Source organism: Crocuta crocuta, unplaced genomic scaffold (genome assembly GCF_008692635.1).
Source record: "Crocuta crocuta isolate KB4526 unplaced genomic scaffold, BGI_CrCroc_1.0 scaffold716, whole genome shotgun sequence".
In the NCBI taxonomy this organism is placed as follows: Eukaryota; Metazoa; Chordata; class Mammalia; order Carnivora; family Hyaenidae; genus Crocuta; species Crocuta crocuta.
This window is the reverse complement of record NW_027527389.1, coordinates 264,101-273,107: the sequence shown is the minus strand read 5'-3', so window position 1 is coordinate 273,107 and position 9,007 is coordinate 264,101. Positions and strand designations below refer to the sequence as shown.

Here is a 9,007-nt window from a genome sequence, read left to right as displayed (position 1 = left end):
ATTTTTTTTTTTTGAAAAAAAAAAAAAAAAAAAAAAAAAAAAAAAATTGGGATACTGAGAGGCAATAACTTTTCTGACAACACAATGAAAAAGAGACCAAAGTGACAGCACTTCTTTCTGTATTCATATCTGATAATTTCTACTATGGTCATCATTACAACTAACAGCTATTGGAGAGTTTCTTGTTTGTTTTCTTTTGGAGGGATGGCTAAAACAGGCTATTTAACATTTATATATATAGTAAGTTATATGTAATACGTTTTACTTTCTGTTCACTCTGAATCTACTCTCAGATAAAATCTCCAAAAATTAATTGTTAAATTTAATATCTCACTTAGTAATCTCGATTTCCAAATGAACAAGAAGGTGAAGGGGGTGAGAGGGACAGGAATTCATAAGAGAGGATGTTTAAAAAAAAAAAAGTACGGGCAACAGTTTTAATATATACATAAAATACTGCAGGACATATTTTAATTTTTAAAACCAGTTGGTGACCCTGTGCAATCCCCCAGAAGAAAATGAATAATCACTCAAGAACTCAAGAGAGTCAGCAAGGTAGGGCTGATTACTTCCCTTGATATTAAATTGATGCTTTTGTCTGAAAGGGGCCACTTTGGGGTCACAAGTCATTGTTTCCAGATGCAACTTAATAGCACAACCTAAGAGCACTGCTACATTCTCAATTCACTATTTAAGCTTATTTTTGTTTCTAGTGAGCTGCTGTGCCTGGGAAGAGTGGAGAATTGCCATTCCTGGTGCCCTGCTTAATTAAAGTCCTCTTTAAAAAATCCCTTGTTGCCAGAGAATAGCTACAACTTTGGCAGAAGCAGTACTAAGTTTCTCAGTATGGCCTCGTGCCAGGTTGTGTCAATCTTGACCCCTTGGAGGATGATTAGCAGAGAGGCGGTAGTTAAACCTTTGTGCCCATTCAGCCCCAGGCTTCTGCTGGAATTGGCAAACACTATAGTGACTATTGTTTAAGGAGTAACTGTCTAGTAGGAACTGGACTAAGACCACCAACTCCTTTCACGTAAGGCACCAAACAACGATAATGGCTTCCTGTCACTCCCGACCTGGCTTAGGGCTCAACCGGTACCCCAAAGGGTCAAGAGCATATTACACTTGCAATCAGCTTCAAATATTCACATCTTTTATTGTCCCTTCATATTACAGTTCTATTGGTACTGATAGTAACAAAATTAAAAACGATGCTCCATTCATAGGCCATTTGTGTAACAGAACATCAATGAATAGATATTCGCAAGTCTTTAACATATACATGGAACATAAGCTGCTAAATGAATTCATCATTTAAATGATTTCACCAATTTAAATAAAATTGAGTAGGGGACTTAGAATTATAAAGTATTAAAAAATGAAAAAAGTGTTTAAAATAATAACCAAAACACCAAACTTTACTGTATTTTAGATCTTATTGTCTACGTTCTAAGTGTTTGTAAGTGTTTGACTAATTTTTGATCCTTCCAAAGCTCCTTGAGAGATCACATTTTCTTCATGGCAGAAAACAACTCTGCCATTTGGCATTTTGGTAAATTATAATCAGAAATAATCCTATTACACATGTAAATCTTAATAATTTGTCAAAATTTTAAAAACAATATAAAAATCAGTACAAAGTTTCAATTATTTTTTTTCTTTGATCAAAATTCAGTCCTTTTAAATATATTCCTTTCTACCTCTGGAACTTTGCATATATAACTGCAAAATATCTATCAATTCAAATAAAAACTGATTTATGTTAAGAAAAAAAAAACAGGAAAAATGAAGACCAAGTATTAAGCAAGAGGTTAAATACTTAATTGTTAACATTCAAGAGTAGAACCCAATGTCTTTACTCACTTAACAACCATTTATTGGTCACCAATAACGTGCCAGTACAACTTTGAAACACCAGACAAAAACCCTTGCCACCTCAGAAGCTATATAGAAAGCTATTACTGTGTTATTACAGTGTGTAATATATTCTGCCCTTGTATATTTAACAACTCCTCACAAGTTATTACTTGAAGACCACAGCTTTGAATAATGAGAACTTCATAGTAACATATATATTTAGAACACTTGGCATTGTTAAAGAGGTAATGAAACTAGTGACTGTTTTTTACCCATAAGACAAAGGATAGATAACATTGTCACTTGTGTGCAAAGTTTTAGACAGCTAAGTAATATAGATTTAAATTAAAAATGACAGATGCACTGACTTGAAACATGATGGTTACTGAAGTGAATCTTTATTCCTTATAGTGTTATGATTAACTATTAAATGGCCCAAGTGCTATTTTTAGGTGTGAGTATTGTGACAACTCTTGGTCAATGTCCTATGCTATCATCCCTATTTTCTTGGCCAATTCTATCATAAGAATGGTTATCAGGGCACCTGGGAGGCTCAGTCAGTTAAGCGTCTGACTCTTGATTTGGACTCAGGTCATTATCTCACGGTGTTGCCCTGAGTCTGATTCCATGCCTCTTGGGATTCTCTTTCTGCCCCTCCTCTGCTTCCACATTCACACATGCACTCTCACTCTCTAAAAAACAAATATTAAAAAAAGAGGAGTGGTTATCTTATGGGAAAAATTTATCCTCGTGACAATCCCAAGTTAGTTTTTATCAAATCAATATTCATTGATTTCATGAGGCACTTTGTTGAACTTCCAAAGCAAAGTGAGTATTCCATATTACACTATGAAAGTATTCACCATAACTCTTTTTTAAAAAGGCAGCAAGAATTTTCAGTTCACTTTAAAATGTTACAATTAACCTCTTTTTCTCCTAAAAGGCAGCATTCACTGGGTGTGTTAATGGAGAAAAAACTCCTGTTACATTGATACCAAAGATCTGTACAAAAGAATGTTAGTGTATTAGTTGGATGTTTCAAAAAGGGAAGTTGTTGTGGAACACATATAAGACCTTCATATCATTGCCTGACATCTTCACTCTTTTCAAAATATAACTATGTTATTTAGATATAGACAAAATGTAAGAAAACCATATTCTAAGAAGATATTTGCCCAATATTCCATCTGCTCCCCAACTTTTCCTCTACCTGTCCCTACTGGCACTACCAAATAAACAAATATGGAAGCAAACAAATAAATAAATCTACTTATTTTGTAAACTATGTGAAAAATTAAACAGAATTATAGGTGCAGGTAAATTGATAAATAAGCAGTTCTCTTACTGAAGCACCACTTACAGCACACCCAAAGGGATGGCATAGGCTTCATCAGGTACCTCTAACTACAGGCATATGTGGTGTTAGAGAAGAAGCCTACAGAAGAAAAGACTATAGTGTGGCTCAACTCAAGGGAACTAGTATTATGTATGAAAAGTGTGGCTGGATAATAGTTAAAATACTAAACTAAAATGCTATAGAAACCAGAGAAGAGTGAGAACACTGTGAAAAAGTATATATTCTTCCATTTCATACATCAAATCCAAGCTCATCAACTCAACGGCAGGTCCTAAGATGTCAACTGCACTAAGCAGCTTTAGTCTCAGACTGGACCCTTTATTTCTGGGGATGTTATCACTGTGGTTTCTGATTTTACATCTGTAGCAGTAACTTAACTTGTTTTTGTTCCAAAATGAATTTCATGCTCAACTTGTTTTTCTTAATTAAACTTCCTATGGCAGTCCCTAATATGTGTATTATTAAAACTCATTAGTCCCATTCAGGCTTGCCTGTCATTTTTTGACTACACATCCATATATTGAACTGTTCTGTTGCTATATATAGGAAAAAAATTAAATAATAAATATGGGGACTTGAACATTTTATGGGTGTCAAGATGAGAGACTGCCTGCAAGGCCCATAAGGTTTCACACAAAAGAGGCATTACTGCTAAAGCTAACATGCTGACATGTCTCTCATCTATAAAGTCTGCAGTAATGGCAGCAGAAAAGCGTTTTGCCATTGACTAGAATTTCTCTTACATGCAACGGAAATAGGCACAGAAGAGATTATATCGACTGTTATAAAATGAATTCATATAAAATCCCTCAAAAGTTTAATGTCTAATAATTTCAAATGCCCGAAGTGATTTACTAGTTTTCTCTGACTTCAGTTAAGCTTAGAGTTGGCAATCTTTCTCTTTTATGTATGTTTACTACCAAACAAGTGGTTTTTTTCGGGGGGGGGTAGTGGGAGGAGGGTGGTATTTAAAGGCAGAAATAATTCATATCCTTTTATACCAACATAATCATATTCTAAATTGTTAATGTGATTCCATTAAAAACAAAGCCAAAATCATAAAAAAATTTTACTGTTAAGGAATCACTCCTTAAAAACAATTGAGAATGTTGCTAACCCCACAAGATTAACCCCACAGGTTAGCTACCTCAAAATATTTTCAATTAGCTTTTAAAAGGTATTAAAAAGGATACTCCAAATTCATCATGAGTGTTCACCATCTTTTTGTAATTTTCTGGGCTTTGAAATTTGAGATATTAAAAAATTGAAATTTAAAATTAACGGAAACTTTTGTTGTGTTTTTACATTTCTCGAGAAAGCAAAAGAGAAGATTTGCATTTTTGGATGTCATATGTTAAATTTTAACCAATTATTAAAGAAGTATTGCCCTTTTCATTTTACTTTCAATTAAGAGTGTATAATAATTTTCTTTTCAAAAATCAATTAATGTAGAATAGCATTTAACTGTATTTAATCATCTCAAAGTCATAGAAGGAAGCTGCAGTAAATATCTTAACTCCCACTGAATGTAAAGTCAGTTAGAACACATGTGAGGTTTTTGAGGGACAGGTGCAGCTGTCCAGGGAATGAAATATCAGTTTATCCATAGTCAAAAGCTTTGGGCCACCCAGTGCTATTTCTTGTCACATATATCAGGCTCTGTGCTTGCAATTTTCTGGGGTAATTGAGAGCTTCCATCCGTTCTTCCCAAACTGTCACATTTTGTGTTATTCTTCAGCAAAATTGGAACAGCTGATTAAGACCACCATGTTTTTTTTAAATAATCACAAAGATATGTGTTCGGATAAGGTAGAGCAAAATGCAATTAATTTTCTAAGTGAATGGTTGGGCTTATCAATAGTTATTACAGTGGTCTACTCTATTAGCAGAGACTATTACTATAACTGGGTAATAGCTCTTATTTATTAGCTACAGTTTTAAACAATTTTGTGGCATGTAATTTTATGTTTATTTCCATCACTATTGACCTTCCAAAGTGGATCTACTATCTGCAAAGTTACTAAAGTTTTGTGCAGGAACTGCTTGTAGAATGACCAAAGAGTAGGCCAAACTTTCCCCTTTTTCTTTTTCACTGATGAAAGAGAATAAAATGAGGGAGTAGAAAGTATTGATTATTCTTAACAGAAAAAAACATTGTTCAGCCATGAAAAAGGCACTTCAGGCTGAGTCTTCTGCTTCAGCACCATGGTACATGCCATGACCACCAGTTCAGTGGTTGTGAAATATACAAGTTAACTTCTAAAAGAACCTTCTTTCTCATGTTTCATATCTACCATCTACCTTTATATCAACATTATATTTTCTACTAGCCTGAGAAGAAAAATTCCAGTTCATCACCCTTTCACCTTTGTTATTTATTTACTACATCATTAAATGTGTTATCTACTGTCTTTTTTTAAAGTAATTTAAACCGTGAAAAAAGATGTTAACTAATATTGGACTGTGTGGCTAAGATCAGTGGCTAGAATGTACCAATACACAGAACATCCATTCTTCTAGCTCACACTGCACATGAACCATGTGACTTAGAGCTGCGTAAAAGAAAGGCAAATCTAGCCTCTCAGATATCTCCTTAAAACTAACAGTTGGGCTTATAAAAACTAGTTGTTTTTTGCTATTTTTGTCACCTTTAGGCAAGCTCACACAAAATCAGCATAAATAGGAAATATTTAACTTTTCCACCATAGAATCCATAGGAGACAAAGTTTTATATTTTGCTATTTCATTTTAAAAAAGAAAAAGGGAATGGTATTGAGCTTGTCTCAGAACTTAGATTTAACAAACACATATACACACACAAAACCAGGAAGAAAGTTTGGCAACGCTCCTCATTTAATATCAGAATGTCTGCTGTATTTGGAATTCCTGAAATAAGTACTGGGATGATGAGTGCTTCAGATGACATTGAAGAGCTGCCTTTCAGGAGTACACACATAATGGAGAGGCTTCAGTGCTAAAGCCATAAAGGTCTCCACATTCATATCATAGCCTGTAAACAGAAGCCCCTGAAAAAATATTTGATGCTTTTCTTTACAGATAAAACTGTACAAAAATTATTTTACATTTCAACAATTATCTTTACTTTATTCTAATGTATTTGGATATCTGAAGGTTTAAAACTTAATGAATTGGCCTTAAATAGGAAGAACCAACTAAAATTATAATGCTGAGATGTCAGAAGGTATAAAGGGATGGGGGATATTCATCAATCTATTTAGCATGTCTATATATATCTATTTTAAATGAATTACTTCTTATATGTTATTGTTCTGAACCTATGTAGGTTCCAAAATTGGTTCAGAATAATATGCTTTTCTGGATTCCAAAGCAACTTTTAGTTTCCTAGTCAATTAATATTCACTCATTTGAGTGATTAATTTTAATTACATCTGCTGAAATTGATTTTCCTTCTGCAAATAATGACGATCTTTTCTTGAGAGCTAAAAAAATAAAATAAGATAATAAAAAGGGGAAAAATCCTTATGTATGTATTCAGCTGCAAGAAAATGTCTGGGAACGCGCGCGCACCGCTCAGTTGGAAAGAAAAGGCACTCCGAGGCAGCCAGGGCAGGGATGCATCAGAAATGCAGCCGGCTGCCTGGCGCACTCGCCAGTCCGGGCCCTCGGCGTTAAGGCTGCAACGCCTTCCTGGACTCCTCCAACTCCAAGAAAGTTATCTCAGACTGTATTATGCAAAGCCGTGCGAGTGAATTACAAGACAACATGTGTGGCCAGTCACCCACCTATATGTCTATACGATGCAATGACCCTGTAACCCTTTAGCGTTCGGCTGAAAGAACCGGGAGTGAGAAGGGAAAGGGGAAATAAGGAAGGAGGGAGAATAAGATAATACGAGAAGAGCCAATTCCCCCTGCAAAATTCTCCTAGAAGCCAAGACAGCTGCCGAAACCGGGGCTGAGGCAGCACCGATTTCTACTTGGGTTTTCCTTCTGCACAAGCAGGTTTTCCAAGGCATCTCTGCTACCTCTCTTTAAAGTATCACTAGGAGGAAAGCACTGGATCCAAGAGAGATCTCCCAACTAAAAGGTTTTCAATGCAAAGTTGAGAGCTTGGAGGGTTGTTTGGCTTCCCCACCGACGCCACAAAATAAGGTTTTTAAGCTCGATCTGGGTAGCTCCCTAGCGATCCACCCCGAGAAGCGCGAGGTGGCTTTACATCCCCCCTTCTCTCCCCATTTCACTGGCACCGCGTCCGCAGCACCTACCGCGCAGCAGCACACAAACCCAGGCAGCCCCCTCCCAACAAAAGACCCCCAAACTTACCCTCAGGAAGATAAATCCGCAGAGGGAGCCCCCTCATCCTCCCCTAGTCCCCTTCCAATCATTCAAGGAGACAGTTTCTACAACACTTCGCCGTCAAATTTAAGCTGAATTGGTCAAAGTATTTATCAGCTTCTAGATGCTTTTTTTTTTTTTAATTTTGAGCACCGGTAATTCTTGTTTAAGAATTCAGGATGCCTTCTTTATTTATTTATTTTTCTTCTTTAAGTAGCCGCAACCCCAGTTTCACACCCCCCCCCTTTTTTTTATTCACCCACGGACACTTCCAAAACGTGTCGATTGATCCTTTTTTCTCTCCAGATGAAACCACGATCCAGAATCCGCGGGACCCAAAGCCACCTCCATGTAAATCCGACCATCAGGCAAGAAACACAAATGATCAAACAACGTTACTTCTTTTGGCTGCAATCAGATAATCCTACTAATCCAATAGATTTATCTCGATTGGAAATTGACCTCAAAAATGAATCCCTGGCGCTGATGTCCAGTAGAGAGACTTCGTAGCCCTGTTCGGGTGACCAAAAGAACTGTGGTTTCTTTCTTTCTTCTTCTTTTTAAAAAATCTTTTTGAATTCTGGGTGCACTGCTCGCAAAAAATGCCGAGGACCCTGGTTTTCCCCTNTAAATAAGAAGTTTGAACACAGATTAACATGAATAGTATATGACTACTTGAAAACATCGTCTTGATCTCTCTTCGTTTTACTTTAAAGACCGAATCTTCTGTGCTTCTGACTCCTCAGTATTGCATCTTTTTTTTCAACAGAATTTCCCCCAATGTCATTTAGTAGATAAAATGCCAATTTGGAGCAGCTAGTGATTTCAAAGCAAATGTATTTGTTTCCTGAATAACTATAGATACCCAAAGAAACCTCAGTCTTCTTGAGATGGTGCTCTTAGAAAAAAACCTTAATATTATCTTTTCTTTAAAGGAATATGATTATGGATACATATTTTTAGACAATCTCCTCTCATTTTGGACCTTTGATATACATTCAGCAGAGCAGATGATGGCTGCTATAAGCCTATGGTCAAAGAACAAGACCTAAGGGTCATTATATAAGTTCTCAACGTTCCTTATCTGAACCATGCGCAATTCAATGATCTCAAGATTACTACTAGCATTTTTGACAGGTTTTAGAAAAAAATGATGCAATCAATTTCAAGACTCCAGTTTGGTAAGCAATACTTCACAAACTACTGTGCCTACCAAAGACCCAGGAATCTTTTCAAGATGAGGTTTCTGTTTTGGTAGAACCAGAGAAGTATGGAGATTCTGCATTTCTGAGAAGCCCTCTCACCACACTCTGATTATCAAGGACTTAGTAAACTTCAGAAGTTGGATTCACTAGCAATGGCTGAAAGGACTCCACCATCTTCTTTCTTAACTAAAAAATTAAGTCTTTTTAGTGTATGAGCTATTAAGGAGTCAAGAGACCTTCTATTACTGGTTTTATTATTAATAGGCTATGTGACT

General features: G+C 36.0%; 1 protein-coding gene across 1 annotated transcript in view; it reads right to left on the bottom strand.

Moving 5' to 3' along the window:
• Window positions 1-7,588, bottom strand: part of LOC144222098 (neuroligin-1) — a 654,622-nt gene extending 647,034 nt beyond the window's left edge. The window contains exon 1 of the mRNA XM_077752626.1: window positions 7,516-7,588. The gene's annotated coding sequence lies outside the window, so the exon portion shown is untranslated. The remainder of the gene's footprint in view (window positions 1-7,515) is intronic.
• Between the last annotated feature and the right edge of the window lie 1,419 nt (window positions 7,589-9,007).